Genomic DNA, 10,609 nt, shown 5'->3' with positions numbered 1-10,609 from the left:
TGGGCATCTGAGATGAACACACATTTCTCAGATGAAGAAATGCTAATGGCAAATAAATATATGAAAAAAATGTTCAATCTCATTAATCATTCAAGAAATGCAAATTAGAATAACACTGAGATTCCATCTCACCCCAGAAAGGATGGATATCATCAAGAAAACAACTAATAACAAATGCTGGAGAGGCTGTGGGGAAGAAGGAACCCTATTGCACTGTTGGTGGGAGTGTAGGTTGGTGAAACCACTGTGGAAATCAGTTTGGAGATTCTCCACAAAACTTGGATGAGAAGTCCCACTTAACCTAGCTGTTCCCCTTCTGGGTATTTTCTCAGAAGAACTGAAAACATCTTCCCACAGTGATATATGTGCACCCATGTTTATAGCAGCACAATTTGTTATACCTAAATCTTGCAAACAACCCAAATGCCCATCCACTGAGGAAAGGATAAAAAAGATGTGGTATTTTTTATACAATGGAGTATTACTCAGCTATGAGTTTTCTTTAACCATTACTTAAAACTCCTTTTTTTATATGACAGAACAATCAGGTAAAATGAAGCCTAAATTTATGTAGGCCAACATTCAAGAAATAATTGTTTTAAAAAAGAACTGTTACGTGGATTTGTATTGTACATTTTAAGAGTGGAAATATCTGAGTTTTTTTAATATCAGGAGCAGAGAGCAGGCAGAGCCCAGAGATGACAACTACTCCAAAAATCAGAGTTGTTATGTTCCCTTTTTATGGTTTTGAAATTTCGGGTGTATTTAAGGGTTTTAGACACTCGATCTTTTTGGTAACCAAAAATGGAATTCTACTCCTCCATGTGGAGGAAACTTTTTGGTCTTTCATGGTCTTGGCTAGACTGAAAACAGCAGTCATTGGTCTGCAAGAGGAATCAAAACCGCCATTTAAATATGTGCTATTGAGATTTATCTGAGTCAACATGGCATTTGATTCTCCTAGGTGCGATTCATCGGCCCCAGCCTTATTGACCAGGTAGAGGTCCTGTGGGGAGCTCAATAAGCCTCTCTGAAAAAATTTGACATCCTTAAATGCAGGATGCTCAGATCACTTTCTGTTTGAGGTTTTCTACCTTACCCATTGATCTCCTAGCTCCACTTCATATCAAACTAATTGCCTACTCTTTCAGAACATAAATTATTAACAATTCCCCAAACGTTTCTGCGAAGTAAATGGATATTGCTGAGTGTCTTGGTGTATGCCTGCAATCCCAGTGCTCTAGGAGGCTAAAACAGGTGGATCACACATTTCAGAAATTCTAGCCTTGTTTGAGCAAAGTAGTGACTAATTGGGACCTTGTCCCCCCAAAATAAAAAGTGGTTGGGGATGTAGCTCTGTGCAAGGGCAATAGGCTTAATCTCCAGCACAAAAGAACACACACACATACACATGGACACATGTGTGCACACAAGTGCACACACAGGTATATCATGAGATACGAAGAATAAAATGTAACAAAAAAGCTAAAGCTTAAAAAGAGAAATCTTTCTGAAGTATAGAAATTAGTTTGACATAAGATTTCTCTGCAACATTATTGTATGCTGGAAAAGTATTTGACAATATATAGACAAACCATCAATTCGGGTGAGGGTCAAATAAATACAATTGAATGCATTTTCTGATGTACAAAATCTCAAGCAAATCTCCACCATTAATGTAATCATTCTATATTGCAAACACATACTAATAAAACTTTTAAAAATCTCAACATGCATCTACATCATAAGTCATATTTAAAAGTAAGGAGTTCATTGAGAAATACAACTAAGCAAAATAAGGACCCAAACCGGTGATTTGAAAAGAGTTAATCCAACTCAGAAAGATTTTGAATGAAACCTATGCAACAGACTATAAATAAATAGTTCTGTAAGAAAGAGTAAATAGAAAAGACAAAAAGACAGTCATTTTGGGGATAAATTGTTAACTGGAGTAAATGGAAATATAACTAATAATCATAAGTATTAAATCCTAGTATAGCAGTTGGTTAAACCATGAAAACATTGTCTTACTTATAAAATGTTAATAGCACAGATATAACCAAATAGTATATATAAATCTACTATAGGTTAAAAGAGGAAAAGTGGTAGTAATAGTGTGGATGATATAATGGTATAATATATCTCCAAAAGTAACAGCATTTAGTTGCATTATAAATTACTTAGAAAAACAAGCTAAATATAGGAAAATACACTCAGAACAACTGATAGTTTTTCCTTCTGAGATGAGTTTAGGAGATCCAAGAATTTTTTTAAAATTATATGCTGTATAGCACCATTTAAATTTAAAATATGTGTGCAGAAATATTTTGAGTGATTAATTAAAAATAAAAACAAAACTAATATAAAAATAGAGACTATACAACTATAAAATATTTGTAAATTAAAATCAATAAAACATAATAATAAATTACACTGGAAAAGAAGGAGATTAAGTGCTTCTATGGTTGCTCATTATAATGATGATGGCAGAAAGACTTTAAAACTATGAAAATTACAAACATTTGTTCATTCTAATTAAGTCTGTGCTGAGCAAAACTTTAAATTTCATCTTTAGTAAAATACTTCCTGGCCAAGGAGATATATGTTTCATTGTAAGGAAGGGAAAAATAGTGTCACCTGATAAGGAATAAAAAAGGTTTATATGTATATAAAAAGTGATAGAATAAAACACTTTTGTGGATTCCATTTTCCATAGTTATTTAAAGCAAGCCAACCCTTTGATATTCACCCAAATAACTTCAAATACACTCAAATAAGTTTGAGTATTTTAGCACAGGTTGTACTTTTTCCACAAAGAGTTTTAGAGCTGAATTTATTTCCTATCCTTTATGAAATCATACCTGTAGTTACTTTTAGAAACTATTTAGTGCTTCTCCAGCTGTGTTGAATGTCCCTGGTTCTCTGAGTATTAGATTTAGTGAGCCGATTCCAGTTGGATCACAGCACCATTTGCGTTAGGAATCATCTGTATGTTTCTCATGCACAATAATTAAAATTAATCACATTCTTCCTCTTCATGATCTTGAGATTTCATATAAAACATGCTTGGGGCTTGAGATTCTCTCTGAGAGAAGTTTTCATTACTATATTTCCCTCTGTGAATATAAAATATAGTTTTAAGGAGAATACAAACTTGTCAATTAATGAAAAGAGTAATAGTTAAAGCTATGTGTTTTCTTATGTCAATTATAGGCTTAAATTGTGGAACTTATGGTAAATACTATAGAAAGAAATTTCTTATATATCAAAAATTGATACAGTAATGTAATACATATTTATTCATTTATTTATTGTCTTTTTCAGGTAGGGACTCGCTATGCAGTTCAGGCTGGACTGAGCTCACTTTGTCGCCCAGGCTCATGTCAAGCTTGCAATGATCCTCCTGCCTCAGCCTCCTGAGTGCTGGGATTTCAGGCATGTGCCACCACATCTGGTTGAAATTTACCACGTGAAAATGTATATGATTTACTTAAATTGGACTGTTCTAATGCATATATATGAGTTAGGAATCTTTGAGAAAAGTCAATCTTGGATTATAAAACATTTTGAATCCAGTGCTAGTCTTTTATTGCAATTGAAGATATTTTTATCTTTATAGAATTTTGATACATGGTCATATGAAGTAGCATAGAAAATCATGCTGACATTGCCTTTGTGTGACTCTAACTTCAAAGTTTAATGAGTTCCCTGGAACTAACAATACATTTATTGGTTCAGAATCATTATGGTATAGAGGAAGTAGCACACACAGGACCTCTGAGATAAATATTAAGGTCAGAGTGTAACAATATGAGGTGATAGTTACCAGCTAGTGGAATCCATCCTCGAATCGATAGTGAACAGGTAAAATACAGAAAATGGAAGCTAGAATAAGGAGTGAAGCCATTCATCAATGCAGGTTCTGCTCCCAGCACAAGTTTAGAAACACAACTCTCTCCCACGTGGTGGAACCGCAGCATTTCCCCAATTGGAAACCTCCCAAAATCTATGACAACAAGGAAGCAATATCCTGATACAGGGGTGGCTTCAAGCCCAGGTCTGGAAACAGCCACTGTACGAATTACACAAAGCTTTCAGAGGAAGAAGGCGGGGCTAAGGCCACTGGTAGACACTCACCCAGAAGCCATTGTCCACTGTACAGGCAGTGCTCGGTGATCCACGACTCTCAAGAGGGGAACAGGTGCTGAAGAGAAAGTCAGAGGTCTAACACAGATGGGACCCATGGGCACCAGGCATGGAGAAAAGTAGTTCACATTAACTGAGAAACTTCCTAATCCCAGATTCCACTGGAATCTTGCAGGTCTAGAAAACCTAGACAAGAAAATGAAAAGCTCTAGAGATGAGATGAGAAAGACAGAGTGGAGTGTTATGAAAGTTCACGGCTGACTGAGAACCCCAGGCTAAAACTCGCTGGAGACTCCCAAATACAGCAGGTGAAGTGGGAAAAGAATTCGACAAAGTGTTGGCCCACTTTCCCAATCTGCCTGAGATCAGTGCGATAAGCAGATGCAGTATTTCCCTAGCTACTGTCTCAGTTTTTCTGTTCCCTTCATAATTTCTCTTTCCACATTCTTGTATCAACAATTTGAATCATAGTCTTAATTCACCTCTTCATTGATTTGTTTTTTTATCTTTTTGAGACAGGGTCTCCTTATGCAGTTCAGGCTGAGCTTGAGCTCACTCTGTAGCCCAGGCTGGTCTTCAACTTGCAAGAATCTTCCTGCCTCAGCCTCCCAAGTGCTGGGATTACAGGCGTGTGCTACCATGCCCAGCTCACCCCTTCCTTGAAACTGTTCTTTTCAAGATTACCAATCTAAACATTGTTAAATCCAAATTATTATTTTCAGTTTTTATCTTAGTTGGTCTGCAGCAATTAATACAATTGACTATTGAAGATTTGCAGGAGGGAAGTTGAGGGACATTCTTTTACTACAAATTTGGTCTTGCTTCATTAGTCATTTCCCTTCAGTGCCTTTTACTAATTCTATTTATTTTCTTGCTTTTATACGTTTTATTTATATAGGACTATAGTTTTACACTAGTTGTATTCTCAAACTACACTCTCTTTACACTTTCATAATATGTTGTTTCATATTTTAGAAGTCACTCATGCAAGGGATTGGAGCAGCAGTGGTGAAGGTAGTGAGTGGAAGAGCATCACACCCTCCTGCTCTGCTCCCAGCAGCTTTATCCCCAGTGGAGTGATGTGTGAGTGGGAGGTGGGGTTTAATTAGCTTTGGGCCTGGGTGGTCAATGGGTAGGAAGCCAGCACTCCCCCCGACCCTGTGCCAACAGAATAAAAGGAGAGAAATTGAGAGCAATGGAACAGAGAAGGCTGTGTAAGGGGTAGGAGGGTCAAATGGGAGCAGTCTTGGGATTTTTCTGTCTAAAGGCACCACAGCAACTGGAAAAGTGACTCAGAGACAGAAAGGGAAAGGAAACATGGGCAGCACACTAAGGTGTGTACAGAAAGGCCTTGGCTTAAGGCTGTGGCTCCATCCCCAACATCTGGAGGCCAAATCAGCCCAACACCCAGCACTCATCCTGCTGCAGACTTGCCCAGAAGAGATTTGGGCTTTGATTTAAATACTACCACAGAACTGAAGGCACCAGAAGAATTGTATTGTTGATGTTTGTTTCTTTTGTTTTCTGTTTGTTGTCCTTTCATTTTTGACTGCTTAGGTCTCTTTGTTTTGTTCATCCTTTTTTCTCTCTTTACTCAACTCTCTTTCTTGATTTTCTGATATTTTCATGTAATGAACATTGCCTTTAGTCTTTCTGATTTGCTTCAATATTCTTTTTTGTTCTCCTCCATTCTTTTGATCTTCTCCTCTTCTCCAGTTTCCCAAAGGTTTGGTGATCATCTTTTATCCTTCAACCTTGCTTCTACTATATTTCTCTACAATTATTTCTCTATTTTCCCCTGCCAGGGTAAATTCACACTCTAAAGAGAAACTCACAGTACAGAAATTTCTGGTTTATGTTGGATTTCATTATATAACTGTAAATCTTGCTCCTATAGTTAAAGGCATCATGTTGTTACCGCAATTTGTCAGTTTCTAGGATGTGCTTGATACTATTGTTATTGCTAATTGTAGTTCTTTAGCCAGGATATCACACCTATCCTAATCAGTTGTTCCGATTGTCTGGGGTTATCACCATAGTCCACTACCAAAGACTGGGTGCTGAGCCAAATGGATAACAACATTTCATCCCTGATAAACTGGGAGGATAGAATCTTGGGAAAAGCACAAAGACTGAGAGACAAGCATATCTAGAAGACAACTCTGAGGGGTAGATAGTTCCTCTGGAGGCCTCAATACTAGCGATAAAGCTACCAAGTATAAGTAATTTGCAAGCATGAACACAAAAAAAATTAAAAATTTAAAATATAGAAAATGACAAGATGCAGAACCAAAATGCAATCCCACACCTCCATCCCACCAAGGACAAATCCAGAGGATAAAGAAACAGAGGAAATCAAAAACCACTCACAGAAATTTCCTGAAAGGGTAGCAGCAGCAGTAAGAAAACAGATGAATGAGATTATACAGTAAATTAGATCAGAAGTAATCTCTCAGATGTAGAATGAAATGACAATCAAAATTAAAGACTTGCTCAGTGAATCTAGAGTAGATAAAGATTAAAATGGAGATTTGGAAAATGATGGAGATTATGAATGCCCAACACAAGAAAGAAATGGAATCCATGAAACAGATTGAAACACATATCCAGTATATGCAGGTGAATGAACCAAGGAGAGGACAGAATATCACATAGATAATTCAAGATTGCGGTCAGCCATCACAAAAAGAAAGCTTTCTTTAAAAGAACAAGTGACAAGGAAAATATAATCCAACAGCTGCTAGATGATGCAAAAGAAGAATGGCATATTAAGTGGAGTCAATGAAAAAACAGGACACAGCACAAATGACATTTTTAAAAAATGTTCACAGAGTAAGGGCAGGAAATTTCCCTAGCATGGAAAAAGGAATTTGACATACAGACAAGTGAGGCATAGAACTCCAATTAGCCAGGACCAAAATAAATCTACACCAAGGCACATGATCATGGAGATTCCAGATATTCAACACAAGAATAGAGTATTCAAAGCTGTCAGAGAAAAGAAGCAATTCACCTATTAAGGAAAGAAATTATAGCTGACTTCTCAACACAAATACATAAGTCAAGGAGATTTTGGAGTGAAGTATTTCAAGCCCTGAAAGAAAACAACCTCCAGTCTAGATTGATGTATCCTGCAAAACTATCTTTCAAAATTAATGGAGAAATGAGATACTTTCATGACAAAGACCACCAAACCAGCTCTACAAAATGGTCTGAAGGATGTTTTAGAAAAACATAAATAGGGCTGCAATTCCAAGAACCCTAATAGCAAAAAAATCTATCAGGCAAGGCAAGCAATTAAAAAGAAGGGAAAAGTAGAGAATCAACACCAGGAAAATAACATGACAAAGATAAGCCAATACATATTATAATCACTAATGTATATGACCTTAATTCACCAATCAAAAGAAAAGGACTGGAAGAGTGGATCAAGAAACAAAATCTAACAGTATGTCATATGTAGGAAACACGTATAACTCAAAAGGAAACCCATAGACTGAAAGTCATAGGATGGAAAACAATACTCCATGTGACAGGAACCTAGAAAAAAGCAGGGGTAGCTATTGTGTTTTCAGACAATGTGAACTTCAAACCAAGAATGATCAAAAGAGGTAAAGAAGGTCACTACATACTTGTTAAGGGAAAACTTCAAAAGGAAGAGATAACAATCATAAATATATATGCACCAAATATGGGAGCTCCCAACTGTATAAGAAAATATTAAAAGACATGAGATATTAAATAAGCAATAACTTAATTGTAACAGGGAAGCTTAACACATCATTGTCACAAAGAGCTAGATGTACTAGACAAAAAAATCAGCAAAGAAATAACAGAACTGAACCAAAATTGTGAACAAATGGACTTCACAGACCTTTACAGAGTGTTCATCCAACAACATCAGAATACACATTATTCTCAGCTGCACATGAATGTTCTCTAACATAGACCATATACTAACTATATACTAAAAAGAAATTGAAATTATCCCATGCATATTATCTGATTACAGTGCAATTAAATTGGGAATTATTGACAAAAGAAACCACAAAAACTCCATAAACACATGGAAATTGAATAACACACTCCTGAACAACCAATGGGTCACAGATGAAATCAAAGAAACTAAACTATCTACAGTTAAACAAAAATGCAAATACCTGAACTTGTGGTACACAATGAAAGCAGTCCTCAGAGAGAAATTTATAGAAGTGAATTCCCACATCAGGAAAACAGAACAAGCACAAATAACAACCTAATGCTGCACCTCCAGCTTCTAGAAAAAAAAGAGCAAGTCAAGTGCAAAGCCCCCAAAAGGAAGGAAATTATAAAGATTGGAACAAAAAATAACACAGTTTAGAGTAAGAAAACAATACAAAGAATCAATGAATCTAAGAGTTGGTTCTTTGAAAGAATAAATAAAATTGATAAACCCCTAGCCAACCTCAACAACATCAGCACTCAAAAATCAATAGCATTCTTGTACACAATATTCTCACTGAAAGAGAAATTAGAGAAACCACAGCTTTCACAATAGCATTGAAAAATGAAAAATTTTACTATGTAACAAAAGAAGTAAAAGATCTTTACAATGAAGACTATAGTACCCCAAAAAAGGAAATCAAAGATGATATAAAATGCAAAGAAATCTCTTGCACTTGAGCAGGAAGAATCAACATAGTGAAAATGGTCATAATCCACAAATTGCTATATAGATTTAATGTAATCCCAATCAAATTACCAGTAGAAGATCTCACAGAATTAGAGGAAAAAATTCTAAAATTTATTTGGAGCCAAGAGACCTAGAATAATGAAAACAAAAATAAACTGGTAACATGTATGTAAATATTGCATTGTTTCTCTGTTGTGAGAAACTGAAATTATAAATAAGATCCAAAATGCATCATAGATAATTAGTAATAGGAAGAAAATGATCAAATGGGAAGGCAAAATAGTGAGGGGGGGAAGGAAGGAAAGGAAAAGAGACAAATGAGAAAAGAAAAAATGGAAATAAAGTTTTTGTAAATGAAGTGGGGAAGAAGGGTGGAAGGGAGGGTAGGGCAAAGAGAAACAGAAGAACCATCAAGATATATCATGTACAGGTATAGATTCCTTATGATGAATGTGATCATAATGTATATCTAAAATGTACCAATAAACTTAACTTAAAAAAATCACTTCTTCACAAATACCTTCCAGATATTTCTCTAGCTCTTCTTTGTGTCTATGTGCAACTGCTTTCATTCATACTTGTATATCTAAAGGCCTCTTAAACAAGACATAGTAAATCAGTTCTCCCTCTTTTTATTCTGACACATTACACAATGCACAGGATAGAGGGGATAGCTGTCCCAAAGCATTTTTGCTGATCACCTCTCTCAAAGTAGTGCAGAGAAATCTATTTCACCTGATAACAGTGGAAGACAAGTGTAAGGTAAGTTTATACAGGAAGTAGGGACTCTGGCATGAGATCTTGTCTCAATGCCTGATTTCATTTCCTGTCCAAACTTTCTTACAATATTCATAATGCATTGAGGCTGTTTCTACCATGGAGTCTTTGAGCTTTCTGTTTGCTCTTCATTCCTATAGTCATAGCCTGTTGCCTCATCACTTTTTAGGTCTCTGCCTCGGTGTCAACATGTTAATGGAGTCATTAGTCTTTGTGGTACCAAAGATTGAGCCCGCATTCTCACAGTAAACTCTACCTCCAGCACCTTATTAATATTTTATTTTGAGAAATATCACCTCAGTCAGTTGTCCCACTGGGCTTGAATTTGTGATCTTCCTGCCTCTGCCTCACGTAGTACTAGGATGACAGTCATATGCCACTATGCCAAGCCATGGTGCCTTCTTGATCGTATATTTGAAATAATGCTTTTCCGTAACTACCTTCATCACTTTTCTGGTCACTCAGACACAATATCCAAGCTCCACAAGTCAAAGGAGGAAAGCCCTATTTTGGCTAACAGATTTTAGAAGATTCGGTCCATGGTTGACTGGCCCTAAGCAGAACCTGCCTTTTGCAAGGATTTGCCACGGAGGAAAACCGCTCACTTTGTGGCATCTGGGAAAACAGAGAAGGGTGGAGCCAGGAAGGAGTTACACCCTTGCAAGTCGGGCCCCAAGAGTGCACTTTTTCTGACCAGGCCTGACCTAACAGCTCACCCAACTGCAAAATCATCAGTGAAATCAAGCACAGCACCCTGCATCGAATTACCTTCCAACAGCTCCACTCTAAATACATAAGGCTTTGAGGAGGGAGAGATGTTCCAGATCTAAACCATAACAGCTACCTACTATCTCAGATGCATTTTTGCCTTCCAGGATCCATTATTGCCTTAGTTCATGTATGTTTTACATTTCCATTAATGTACTGTGTATCTCATGATTATGAGCACTATGACTTTGGAAATGTTTTAAAGTTTCTGTGTCCTGCTCCTAGGAAAATCCTGCTAAAACAAAA

This window comes from Chinchilla lanigera, unplaced genomic scaffold, assembly GCF_000276665.1.
Source record: "Chinchilla lanigera isolate Chin_1 unplaced genomic scaffold, ChiLan1.0 scaffold00057, whole genome shotgun sequence".
NCBI classification, from domain to species: Eukaryota; Metazoa; Chordata; class Mammalia; order Rodentia; family Chinchillidae; genus Chinchilla; species Chinchilla lanigera.
This window is presented reverse-complemented; position numbering follows the sequence as displayed.